Raw genomic sequence first — 12,434 nt, 5'->3', positions numbered from 1 at the left:
AATAAATTGGAATTTATAGGAAATAGTCGTTTTATTAATATAACCCAAGTCGATACAAAAAAAGTTTTTTTTACAATCATGTGAAATGATAGTATCGTTACACTATGTGACTCCAACAATTGACCGAACATTCTTTAACGAATTTCCCTAACGGGGAAATTACAGTTGCACTCTGCGGTTCTTTGGCCGCCTTGCCAACCAACAATTCTTTATGCACATATGAGTACTTAAACAAACAATACACGATTATGATATTGCCTTTGAATAAATATTGCTAAATAACCGTATTTGGAATAACAAATAATGCTAGCTCGAATTGAACTCAATACCGCGTTATCATTAAGTTCAAAATAAACATTAGCAAAATTTTTAAAAAAATATATAAATCCTTTAATTATTTGTTTGATCCTGAAGGCAAACTTTCACCATCCTGAATCCTGCACAGGATTTTCAAAGCAGCTTCATAGAAAAAAATTGGTCGTCATTCAACTATTACCAACTATTCACCTGATGCCAATAGCTGTTAAAGTAATTTTCCTTTATTAATGTTATAAATTCCGATTTCAGATTTTTTAGAATAAATCTCAATTATATTGGACTAGCTTCGCACTCATAAAATTGCATTTTACTGGAAACTTTCTTTTTTATATCGCATATTAATTATCAACCCATTTCCATGCATGAACTCATATTACAGACAATTTAAGAAAGCGCAAGAATTCTAATAAACAGCTAACGTTGTTCAGCATCATTAAATCTGACCGTATTTAACGCTTTTGTGTAATTTTTAGAAAAAAATAATGAATTTTTGCATGAAGAATTGAAAAAATCGTAATTTTTTAACTATTTAAGTTAAACGCTACAATCTTTTATCTATATGTATTTGATTAGTTTTTTAATAATATTATAACCCTCGCTAAGAATTCAGTGTAATAAAATTTTATGTTTAAACCGCAACTTTTTCAATTCGTGAAGCCAAAAGTGAATATTAAAATCTACGACACGCCTGTGGAGATTAAGAACCGCAATTTTATTATTTCATTTATTATGGGAATCTTTGCCGAGGATTCTAAAGAAATATTCTGAGTTGTACGTTTACGATTGCTATTGTTGTTTTCACATTCTTTTGTTTTGTATACGCCGTATCTATATTAAGGAAACAATAAGTCTCAATATGAAAGTTAATTCGCATGTCGAAGTATCAATCGCCTCAAAGCACCGCAATGTAATTTTTAAAATTATAATCCTATAGATGTAAATTTCAATTTATAGAATCGAATATGCTAGGCCTGCGGGCATAACGTTATCTTAAATGTGTTTGCATACACTTGTAAATTGACTACGCATAAAAACGCTCATTAGATGTTTAATTGGTCAATGACCGCACCAGGTTGATCTTCAACATTTGTGCTTAATATTGAATGACAGATCACAATTGCTTCAAGGCTAACTGTTCTTCAATAATTATAGTAGTTGCACATGGTTTAAACGATATTCTAGATCATACACTTAACTAAATGTAATATTTGGTAAAAGTGTCCAAATATTTCTAAATATCACTACACATTGTTTGTTTCACTTAAAACACTTCACTCTTAGTTCAACGATAGAATGGCGGCCTTGCTGATAAGGAATATGTGGACATAGGCAAACCAGGATAGATTTCAGATCTTGAAGGCTCGTAGTCCACATCACAATATATAGACTGCGAAGCACCAAGATTCACCAAACTTCCACTGGATCGACTCTTAGGTCTAGCTATTTGGAAACCACCTCTTCCAAGCAAATCAGTTCTATCCTCTTCCTCACTGGAACTGGAGTTGTCAAAAGGTGTCGGGTACGACTGTCTATTCATATGCAATCCTAATCTGGGTAAAGCTACAGGAGGTTGTACGCCCCTTTGATGTATAGGCAATGTTCCAGCCATGGACACGGATCCCATAGCTGGATACCCGTACATCGCAGAGGGTGGTCTAGGTGCAGCTACCGGCTCGGCAGCATACAAATTCGATTGAGCCATGACATCGGCAATTTGAGCCCATCGCATTCTGTCTTCGGCTGTTAAATATGTCGGCTGAGTATTGTTTCCTCCTGGGATCTTCATGCCGCTATTGGCGGCTGTCATGTAGCCGAATACAGGGCTACAGACAGCACTTGACTTTTGCTCTCGGTTCCACCTTCTGCTCCACATTACAAGGAAACCGAGGGTCAGGCCAATTATGATGATGGCGGCAACGCTGGCGCCAACGGCTACTCCTAAGACTTCGCCGTCAATCTCGCATTGAGTTCCGTAGTAATTTCCCGAACATGTGCACACCTGGAATAGATGATAAATGAATTAATAATAATAGACTAGAAATTATAGCTGATAGGAATGTCTTATACATCCTTTAACAGAATATTTCATATTTCCGTCTAATAAACAATAAAACAAATTAGTCGCAATTGCGGTTCTAAACTTTCTTCTTGTACGCTTTTCTTCAAGTCGTTTTAAACAAGCGTCGTTGGCGTACACTTTCTATGACAATATGCATTTAACAATTACACACTGTCCGACAATAATTGAAATAATTATTTTTTTATTGTGAAATATGTTTTGTTAAAGTTTAATGACAAGAACATTTATTCTACACGTCCGGTCGTAAAAATTACTTATGATAATAAGCATAGCGGTTGTTTTTTATTTGCGTTACTTTACTTCATTTAAATTCTAGGTGTAGTGCAAATAAAATTAGCAAAAAGCTTAGTGGCAAATTCTTAACGGTGCTATTTTGCATTACAATACGAGCCATTTTAGAAGAAATGTGATATTTGTAAAAAAAATCAATAATTGAATATCTTGCGTTTCTACATGGCAAAAATATTAGCACAATTTGGAAATAGTTCTTATACATTTAATCAAGGTTATATAATGAAAGAATTAATATTATATAATAAAAGAAATTGCTAATCTACAAAACATAAACAATTTCTAATCTAGGTATAAATAATAAAATACTCTTTCTCTAAAATAAAGAACGCATGGAATAAAATCAAGCGAAAAACAAATAGGTAAAAGTAGACATGATTGTTTTGTTGTAATTATAAGAAAAGAACATTGTAATGCAATTAATACCAAAAATAAAATTTTCGTAATAATCATATACCACTTGATAAAATTTATATTAATATTAAATTATAGTAACAGAGTCCTTGTAAGCAATTTAAAAAAATAGTCACCAAACAAAGATTAGGCCAAAATGAAAATTGTATGTTTCTTCATAAATTTACATTAGATAATTTGGTTTGAAAATTGTATCAAAATGGCTTTTTCTAAAAAAAACTCTTTTGTTGAGTTCAAGTAGTTGTCAGGTCCAAAATTCAATGGAGGGCTTGCATATCTACTAAATTGTCAAATCTACCAATGCTACCAATTTTATCTAATTGACTTTTATTTTTGTTTGCATTGTTCTGTAAATCCTACTAATTAGTTTACTTTTGATTTTGTTGAACTACGTAAATTTTCTGACATGTTTGCATTGTAAAATAAATATTTTACAGTTATTTAAATACCATTAATTATTACTGCAGCATCTCACGATGTGTGAGACCCAAAATGTACAGCTATGAATAAACGATAAATCATTCAATAACATTTTGATTTATGATGTTCAGAAAGATTACTGTTGATTAAATTAAAAGAAGTAATTCTATTACACGTATCATGAAAGTTATAAAAAATATAGTTTTTGAAGAAGATTTTATTCGAAGTAACGGTTAAAATATATTAATATTTACCATTCTTACGAGCGTTGACAAAATGCGGTATGAATAATTATGAGAGAGGTTAAAGAACTCGAAAAGCCGATGAATCATATGTTATATGTTGTAAATATAAAATTCATGCAAGTTGCGCGTCATTATGTGCAAAAAGTTTGGTTACGAATACTCTAATTTTCCCACAAGAATAAACACCAATAAGAAACAATATAAATTGGGAATTATGTATAAAAGACATAATAATAATAAAAAATAGTTTATTATTTTCATCAGGCCAAAAACCAAAAAAAATCAAAAGATATTTGATATCCAGAAGACTCTATGTGATTAATTTTGTTAAAATTGTTATTTTAACATCAAGCAAGCTAAATATTTATAAATATAGAGAAAATGGTTAGAGTTTTGAACATAATCAAAACATCCAGTAATTATTGGATGGATGAAATTATTAACAAAAGTATATTCTTCCTATATATTATACTAGATAATAATTTTTCTTACACTTTTATTAAAATCAATAATTTTATTTAATCTCAGCAAAATCATAACTAATTTCATTCATACCTTTCGAATTTTTAATCAAACCATGCTTCAAAATTAGAAGTTCAAATAATAGAATATAAAATTATTCTTATTACAAAGAAAATAATGCAAATGTTTAATTAATTGATAATTGTTGATATAATATTACTTCTTTTATTTAAAGAAGTGAGTTGAAGCGTTCCAGAATAATATTTTAAATAGAAATTTTTTTTATCTAGAATTTAGAATTTACCCGTCTGTCTTATTCTCCGATTCAATTTGTTTTTAATAACTTTTTACAATATTAACCCTTTCCACTCGGATGCCGCCGCTCCGGCGGAAAAATTTATATAAATCTCGGAATGGAAAGGGTTAAATTTATATATTTTTAGATTAAATATATATATTATAACCCAAATCCGTGTTTAATCACATTTATGTCTTTAGGAAATTAAATATTAAAAAAACTAAAGGTCATTAAATAAATACTTAAATCTGAAAATCTTTGTAAACCAACAATTGAATATAATCATATAAATTCGAAAAGTATGAATTTTATGAACAGCGGTTTAATTATATTTATGCCAATGAAAGTGCAGGAAAAATTAATAGCAGTAATATAATATATGTGCTGTAGAAAATACAATAACAATTAAAATATCTTTGAAGGTTATGTGCATAAACGAAAAATTGGAAAGATTTATTAAAAATGATTCGTTACTAAAATATTACAACTATATGACAAAATTATATGTGCTATTGGGATTTATATTAAAATCGAAGCAATATTGTTTCAAAGCTAACTATAATTGAACTAATATCTTTTATTGATTCACTGATATTTTATTATATTCACTGATAAAAAACACAGTACGAGTATGTATACCACACGTATTTTCCTAAATTTTAATTAATTCTTACAAGTAGTTTAATTTTTATAATTATTTTGAAGATGTCCTATAATATTTCAAGGCGTTCATTGAAAATTATGTACATCAACGAAAAGACTCAATAATTAGAAAGATTTATTAAAAATGATTCTTTGTCAATAAAATATTATAACTATTTGACAAAAATAGATCTACTATAGTGATTTATATTGAGGCAATTTATAATCGAAGCAATATTGTTTCAAAGCTAACTATAATTGAACTAATATCTTTATTGATCTTTTCTAATAAACAATACAGTACGAGTATGTATACCATACGTACTTTTTTAAATTTTAATTAATTTTTATAAATAGTTCAATTTTTACAATTACTCCGAGGACGTCCTATAATATTTTAAGGGTTTCGTTTTTATTATCTACTCTATTACCATTTTTGTTAGTAAGAAAATAAAATGAAGATATAATTGCTAATGAATTTATTTAAAAATCAACATTCTCTTAAAACATTTCATACATTTAGTAATAACTTTTAGATATTACATAATATATTTGATATTTAGCGTTAAAAATTAAATAAACAATTTCTGAAAATTGCTTTATACTTTCGCCCATTCTCCGCAATCACATAACAATTCCATGAATCAACGACGCTAAATAAACTTTTATTTTTTACAATTTATGCAAAACGTTTGAAATTCAGAATCAGAACCGATGTGTAATGTTTTTGTATGCGGGTATTATTATTGAACATATCTTGTATTGCGGAATCCGCAAACTGGATCCGCAATGACTCTGTGCCTGATTGCGAAACAATTCGGATATTCCAGAAAAAGCGCAGATAGACTTTCTATTGTATCCGGAACAGACACACGTTGTTGTTCAAACATCGTGCTCGAATTAAATTATATTAGTCAAAGGCGGATGAATGCGTGTTTTCTGCCTTTCTGACGCATTTGACTCGTTTGTTGCTTCTCAGTTCTTAACTTCTTACATACGACATGAGTAATAGAAATTTTGAAACACATGCTCTCACAAATGTAAAAGGGTTTCGGTAATAGACAGGGGAATGATGAATATTTTATATAGACATATTTTATATAGTAAAACCCGGTTAAGACGATTTTCCAGGCACCTGGTTATAATGGGGCGTCTTAAGGGAGAAAGTGCAGGGGCTGACGTATTAAGCGAGAATTCGCAAAAAACATGATCGCTTTGGGGTTCTACGGTAATTTGTTTCTAAAACAATTTATATGAAACCAAATTTGCCTAGAGAATGATGCATGTAAATTCAAACCTCTACATCTACTCTCCCTAACATCAAATCCATAAAATAGTATTTTTGTATTAAAACGAAATTAAAAGACTAATGTTATACTATAATAATACAAAATTCTAATTTAATTTTTGTGACATTTTTATCTCCGATTTAAATTAACTATCTTTAGAATAATAGTTATTTTAAATTCTACTGAAGTCCAAATATATGTTTTTATTATCTTTTACTAATTATCTTTCACTAAAGACATTTATTCATTTAAAAAATTAACAAATATGCATATTTTTAAATGAAATGAGATAATAATCTTGAATAGGATATAAGTTATGTCAGTGGATCACAAACTACACTTTGGAAAAAATTCATAAGTAGTATTGAAATAGAAAAATAATTTGTAAGAGAACTAGAGACATTTTTATATAAGATACTTGTGAAAAAATGTGCAAAAAAATCATAAAAAACTGTTGGAGGAAGTAGAATGCTGTCGAAAAACAGCTGATTAATATACAATATAAAATTTAAATCTTAATTAAGATTAATTATTAAAATTTAAAAAAAAATTATAATTAAGATTAAATAAGCACTGTAATTATTGATTGATTAATTGTGTATGTTTATATTATGCATATAATTTAAGCTTTTCTGAATAGCTATGTTATTTTTTTTTTTTTCTAATTTTTTTTCAATTCTCAATTTTTTAGATCAATTTTTCTCAATGTTTTGGGGATATACAATGTCCTATCAGGAAATAATAAAAAGCAATATCATCATGACTCAATACGAAAATAAATTCTTAGTATCTTTCATAAGAAAATTAACATAATGTAATTTATTATCAATACGTAGAGCTCATTAATGATTAATTAATTACTTTAATCAGCTTGTGAATATTTGCATGCTTTATGCGATTGTGATCAAGTATGATAATTATTAGCAAATGTATATATAATATCATTGTATAATATGTATTTATAATATTTTATCATTTTATAAGATAGAATATAATTTATAATTATTTGTTTAAAATCAGAAAAATTAGCTGGCCTAACTTAATTAGTGATAATCATTGGGTAATATGTAGATATTTATATTATTTTAACATTTTGTAAGATGGAGTATAATTTATTATTATTTTCTTTAGAATCGGCAAAAATTTTACTAATTGTACTTAAAGTATTACAGATTTTAAAACATGATGATTAACTTATGATTTTACTTTTGGTCTTACACAAGATTTTTATAAAATTGAATTGTTCATTTTAAATGAACCGAGTCCTATCTAAAAAGACACATATGACTTTTTAATCATATATCGTAGTAATTCATAACAAATAAAGGTAAATAGAAATTTAGAGCGTTTTTGGAAAAACTAAGAAAATACACCGTGTAATTTTTACTTTAGTAACTCATTAATAAAAAAAAATGTGAAAAAACGAACTTTGTTAACGTATGTAGTGATATAGCATATTTATCCTCAAAATCAAATGATATATTTCTTTAAATATATTCATGAACTTATGAATATATAAGATTAAAATAAGATAAATACATGAATATCAAAGAATTTATTCTTCTTGAGTAAAATTTTTCAATGCTCCTAACAAGTTACTGGTCTGTAAGACATGTATGTTCTTATTCTAATTTCGTAGACTGTGTGACATGTAACTTCGTCAGACTAATTGAGTGGATTATTAATATAGTCTACAGTTCTCTTTATTCCGACCTCATGTTATGTCTCGGCTGGTTTTTTGAAATAGAAATCCAGCACCGTTAATAAACAGTGAGAACTAAACGAGAGCAATTCACTAAAAATACCATGAATTACCGTTATACATTAATAACTGATTTTAAAGAACCACAATACAAAAGTTAATGAGCGTTTTATATAAAAAAACTGATCCGATAATTTTTTAAATGCCATAATTGATGAATTACGGTAAGATTTTTTAAAGGTTTTGGTCTGTATTTGGTTTTCCAGATTTTATAAACAAATATGGAATGATATCAAGATCATTTGATTCGGTAGCAATAATTACTACTTAATATTCAGTATCATCATAAAACCTCATTCAATTGTAAATAAATAAAGTTAATGATAACACGATGTATTTTCTTATTTCTTCTGAAAATACAATAATTTTTTATATGTCTCTATTTATTTATCAAGATATCAAGACCCAAAGAAAGAAAAAAGTTCAGAATATGTAATAAGCATGAGGAGAATTTTGTTTTATGAGTATAATATTGATTATATGAATTTGAACATACTACATTCTGTTTTTGCACTAACTTTGTTTCATAAAGTAATAAATTACAATTGCTTTGAGGCAGTGATTTTTCGTATGATCAATGTGAAGTTTATTAGTAAAAAATAGATATTGACACATTATATAAACTACTCATAGTAAATTATGTTTAATTATGGATAGTAACAATTTAAACTACCAACTTTCACACCGTACTTGTTACTATACATAATTAAACATAATTAATAATAAGTTCTTTACATAATGTGTTAACATATATTTCTTGCAGTTAAATTTTGCATTAGTGATGAAAAAAATCACCCTCTCTAAACGTTTAAAATATATTAAAGAAACAAAGTACAGCGTGTTCATATTTACATAATTAATATATAACAAGAATTTGTATTGTGATGGAATACACGTTTAAAAAAAATCAGTAAGAATAGGACCTATTTAAATAGTTATCTAAATTCTGAGTAGTCGCCAATACGTTAAGCCGTCAATTATTCAAGAATATTTCTACTTATTATATATCTATAATAATAAAAATTCTATACTTCAAGCAATATTAAATAAGAATCAATAATTTTATATCAATAATAATATGAATTAGTTTCTTACCTGTGCTGAATCTTCGTATCTGCATTCTCCACGGTTGTTGCAATATTCATCAGGACAGCGCTCGCACATCCTTCCAGCTCGATTAACTTGATCTCTCCAAGGATCTTTTAATACAACAGGACATTCACACCTGAAGCTTCCCCAAACATTTGTGCACTTAGCTAGTGTGTGACAATCATTCAAATCAGGATCTGTACATTCATCTAAGTCCTGAACATGGGCTACTGCTCCTACTGGACTATCAACATACACGGCGGAATTTCCTACATTATTATTCCGCCTGTGTATAACTCCAAGTAAGTGCTTTTGAATTTCACCCTTGGTCGACGGTCGAATCGTTTCGGAATTCTCGTTTAAATTCATCGTCATATTCACCCAAACGCCCCCAGTTTCCGCATCGCCTTGGAAAATTCGATTGACTTTAGCATCCAAATAGTCATCAGAAAATGGTGTCATAGACATTGCAGAACTTATCGCCCTTACAACTTCGTAAGTCATCTTTCTCCTTGGTTCGCTTACAGGATCGTTAAAACTAGGATCCCAATTAACCCTATTTTCATACAATCGATCTACTCTTAATGAAAGCATTAATGAAACCATTTTTCTGCACGCTTCTCTATGTTTTCTTCTGGTGTAACCAGGCCTGCAGTGGCATGAAGAAACACCAATTTCGGTCTTACAGCGTTCATTTTGTGATTGATCACACGTTGAGTCATCTCCAACAATGCAAGTATCAATTCTTACAGGAGGACTCGGTCTTCTGGATGGCACATGAATAGGTTTCACTGGCAATTTTGGTGGTGGCGAAAGTGAAGTAGGTACTGCTGTGCCCGTATGAATGGAGGTTTGAGTAATTACAGGTGTAGGTTGGATGGATGGTGCAGATGTTTTCCAACAGTGTTATCGCCAAATAAGTTCAAGTACGTTCGTTTACCATCGATAGAGACAAAACCTTCATTGCCGTAAGGAGATACTATTATGTCGTCTCTATTTTCTGGTTGACCTAACTCAATAGTCTCTACTTCCACATCTCCTGGAAAACCATTTAAAGGCTTAGCAGATCCAGGTCCTTGGATTGCTGAAACTGTTATATCAAAAATTTCTCCGTAGCCAGGAGGTCGCAAAGGCCTAGTAGCTGTTATTATTGGTTGAATTTTATTTATAGGCTTTTTCATACCTGGTTTGAATTCTGGATCATCTAGCACTATGCCAGGTTTTGGATACGGAAATTAGTAAATGGCAAAGGTATATCAGATGACGACGCTACTGCAGGTTTTGTTGTGGATTTTATAGTGTTAACTGATGACGTTAAGGATATAGAAGGAGTTGGAATATATGATGAAATCGATGAGGTCACTAATTCATCCTGCATAGACGATTCCAAAGTAATGATTTCAGTTGACGATTCTGTTTTCAGTTCTGAAGTAGGTTTATTAGGTGCCGGTGTTGTTGACGGTGTTACTTGCTCTTGAGTATTTGCAACTTCTGTAATTGTAGGAGTGAAATTATCTGTTATAACCGGCTCCTTATCTTTTTCTTCGTGCTCCACAGGCTTTGCTTCATGCACGGTAACTACACTATTCGAGGACATATTAACTGTTTCCCACACTTCTTGTGCAGGGGTCGGCGGAACCTCTGATGGAGTTTCAGGTTTTTGAGATGAGGTAATTTCTGTATTATTCTGAACCTCAACTACATTTTCAGTAGTTGTTGGTGGTGTCTCGCTAGGTGGTGATGACACAGTAACGGGTGGCCTTCGAACAGGATGGCTAGGAGCTCGAGGTGGTGCTATAAATGGAGGTACAATTCGTTCTGGGATAGGAACACCATTTAAAAATGGCATAGATGTATCTGGTCTATAAAATGGATAAGGTGGAGGAATTTTGGTAGGTTGTGGTGGTAAAGATGGTGTTTCAGAAATTCGCGGAGGCCCTCTGTTATTAATTCGCGTATTGTATGGCCTAGGTGGCGGTCTATATAAAGCCGGCTGGGTATTTGCCTGAACATTAACATTTCCATTTAATAATTTAACTATGCCAGTAATTATATCTTTAATATCAGGATTATTTTGTCTTTCTTGACTAGTTGATGACCTAGCATCTGTTTCTGTTTCAGGCGATTTATCTGATTTGTCAGGAAACTCAATAGCACGACTCTTGACAGACGGCACATCTATACTTCGTACATTATTAAACTTTCCGTTACTGGTAGTCTCTACAGAATTAGAATCTAATATCCTGACATCATCGTTTAAGGACCTTTTACTTCCTAAGATTGGATTAGCCGAACGTTTTATGATTTCGTGTGACATATCCGTTCTGTCGATGTTGTAACTCACAAAATCCTGGACGGATGTCGATTTGGGTGACATTTGTGAAAGTGACGCATGAGATGCGATCAGTAAGAACATTGCCATAAACGTCAGCAGTTTAAAACACAAGACGGCGGTGGCAGCCATCTTTGTAGTTCGCGGACTCCAGAACGGTTGAAAATGGGGTCACTCACTTGAATTCACACAAGAAAAAAGAGATATGCGGGCTATCAATATCACACGGCACCATACACAAACACAAAACCATATGCGATTACCAAAAAACCGATGCAAATCATTGAATAAGCATGACACAAAACTCACTTAAAACACTTTAATAAACACTGGGTCGCAATATAAACCCTAAACACAAAATAATCCATGGAAAGGTTGGGGTTAGATTCCGATTGTACTTCGGGATGCGTTTCTTTAAATGGTATTTAACAAAATAGTAATAGTCACATAATCGAGTTTCGGGGGGATGCTCGCAAGGTGAATAATGGTCACAGACTGACGCGCGCTAACACAAGAGTCTGTTGCGAAGAGGTACAACAGGTAGAGGTACAGAAGGTGGTCGGCGAGAGTGCCGTTACAATTCCACTCTTCTAACACGAGCGTCTTCTTGAGCGACCGGCGCGATGCAATGTTTGCGTTCGAGATGATACTATGCGAGGCTCCCTGGGGCAATTAATGATGTGCGAAGGGATTATAGCGCGTTAAATACATTTTTGAAATACCAACGAGAAAAATCACATCAAATAACCCGATGGTGCAAAAATCGATGATTTTGCTAGTTTCATATCGTAA

At 31.0% G+C, this 12,434-nt stretch overlaps 1 pseudogene; it reads right to left on the bottom strand.

Moving 5' to 3' along the window:
* Nucleotides 1-1,600: 1,600 nt before the first annotated feature.
* On the bottom strand, nucleotides 1,601-11,774 carry LOC113370288 (annotated as a pseudogene).
* Nucleotides 11,775-12,434: the final 660 nt, after the last annotated feature.

The sequence above is a fragment of the Ctenocephalides felis genome, unplaced genomic scaffold (assembly GCF_003426905.1).
Source record: "Ctenocephalides felis isolate EL2017-DRISC unplaced genomic scaffold, ASM342690v1 CF-g0.4_SCAFFOLD_01492, whole genome shotgun sequence".
Classification (NCBI taxonomy): domain Eukaryota; kingdom Metazoa; phylum Arthropoda; class Insecta; order Siphonaptera; family Pulicidae; genus Ctenocephalides; species Ctenocephalides felis.
The sequence above is the reverse complement of the archived record's forward strand: the minus strand, read 5'-3'. Positions and strand labels throughout refer to the sequence as shown.